At 28.8% G+C, this 2,363-nt stretch overlaps 1 non-coding gene across 1 annotated transcript; it reads left to right on the forward strand.

The window, feature by feature from the left end:
- Positions 1-2,290: 2,290 nt before the first annotated feature.
- Positions 2,291-2,363, forward strand: TRNAT-AGU (transfer RNA threonine (anticodon AGU)). Its single transcript has one exon. It is a non-coding gene; the product is annotated as a tRNA-Thr (tRNA).

Below are 2,363 nucleotides of genomic sequence, written 5' to 3' on the forward strand. Positions count from 1 at the left end.
CATATATATAAATATGTATGCATTTATACACATATATAATATATATACATAGATATGAACATGTATGACATATACACACATATATATGTATTTATATTTATATAAATATATATTTGTGTGTATATACATGTATATGTGTATATATATACATACGAATTTAATATATATATAGATATATATATATATGTATATATATATACATACGAATTTAATATATATATATATATATATGTATATATATATATATATGTATATATATATATATGTATATATATATATATTTATATTTATATATATATATATATATATATATATATATATATATATATATATATATATATATATTCGCTCGATAAGGTGACGCACGTACCTACGCCTGCTATATTTAAGGGAATGTGAGATCTCAAACCGTGCCCAATCGCCTCTACTCTATCATAGCCTTCCATAGCACCCTCGATCATCTCCCTAACCCACTCCGTTGTTTAGGGGTGTTTAAGGGGTCTATAAGGGGTATACGAGTACTCAAACCATATCCATTCTCATTTACTCTGTGACAGGTTTCCACAGCACTCTGGATCAGCTCTGTAACCTTTGCCGTTGTTGTATTTAAGAGGTCTATAAGGGGTATGAAAATTTTCGTACCCGTACCGTCTAATTTAGTAATTTACTCTGTGATAGGTTCCCATAGCACCCTAAATAAACCTGGAACCATACTGTTGCTTCAATATCTAGGCGGTATTTTAGGGGGTTTTCACGTCGTGACCCCTTATAGGGACCCCTTATCGGAACGCCACATAGCATAAGGACCTTTCTAACGCCCCCAAGAATTCCCCCCAACTCCTTGTGGTTGCTGAGAAAAAGTGAACTTAAGTAGGTCTCTGGTTATGCTTTGTGGTTTATGGTTTTACGGTATGAGTTCTTAATATATAGCCCTGTGGCCAGCCCCCTTGTTTTCGGTTCAGTTGAATGGAGATTGATCGTGTTTGGGATTTTTTCGGGGTAGCGGCCAGGATATACATATATTGGTATGTATGTATATATGCATACATACATACATACAAACATATATATATATACATATATATATATAGATAGATATATCAATATGTACATGTGTGTGTGTACATATATGTATACATATGTATGCGTATATATATAATTATATATATATATATATATATATGTATGTATACATATATATGCATATACGCATAAATGTATATATATATATACATATTGATACATATAATATAAATATATGCATATATACATATATATACAGAAATATATGCGTAAATATATATATATATATATGTATACACACACAAACATATATACAAATATATACATACATATATACTGACCATATTTGTATATACATTTATTTATCTATACACTTATATACACACATATAGAAATATAGACATATAACACACACACACACACACACATATATATATACATATATATATATATATATATATATATATATATATATACTGTAGATATATATAAATATGCATAAACATGTATATTCGTATATGAATATACCTATATATGTATGTGTGTAAGTGTATGTATAGGTATATATGTATATATGCATTTATATATGTACATGTGTATGTGTACATACATATATATTTATATATATACATATATACACACATATACATATATATGTATATGGACATATATATATATACATACTCATACACACACATGCGTGTGTGTTCATACACGCGCATCTATCAATCTATCTATATATTTATATATCTATATCTATATCTATCTATCTATCTATCTATCTATCTATCTATATATACACACACACATGTTTATACACTGATACTTACACATATTGCGTACATGCTTACGTGTGTGTCTGTACCTGTAAAACATACACACATGTAGATGTCCTGTATTTAGATTTAAGAAATTTACCCCATCATATGTTATATTCATTTAAGATTGTATACAAAAGCTTGTAAGTGCAAGAAATTCAAAGTTTGAAAATAATATCGGATTACAAATAAATCGGTAAATAAAAAAAATAAAATAAATTAAAAAAAGGAGATTCGAACTCTTGAACCATCGACTAACCACGTGACATTACCCGAAGGGAGTGTGAATGTAAGACGCTACATATTAATATTTGAGTTTTTCAAACGACTGGAATTATATTAGTTAGTACTTGTATACAGAATTTGAAATAATACAAACAATACCGATTAAATACGAAATAAAATAGAAAAACCAGGAAACGAAAAAAACAAATTGTCTCCACACATGCGCCTTCATAGCTCAGTGGCTAGAGCGCTGGTCTAGTAAACCAGAGGCCGGGAGTTCGATCCTCCCTGAAGGCA

Source organism: Penaeus vannamei, chromosome 26 (genome assembly GCF_042767895.1).
Source record: "Penaeus vannamei isolate JL-2024 chromosome 26, ASM4276789v1, whole genome shotgun sequence".
NCBI lineage: Eukaryota > Metazoa > Arthropoda > Malacostraca > Decapoda > Penaeidae > Penaeus > Penaeus vannamei.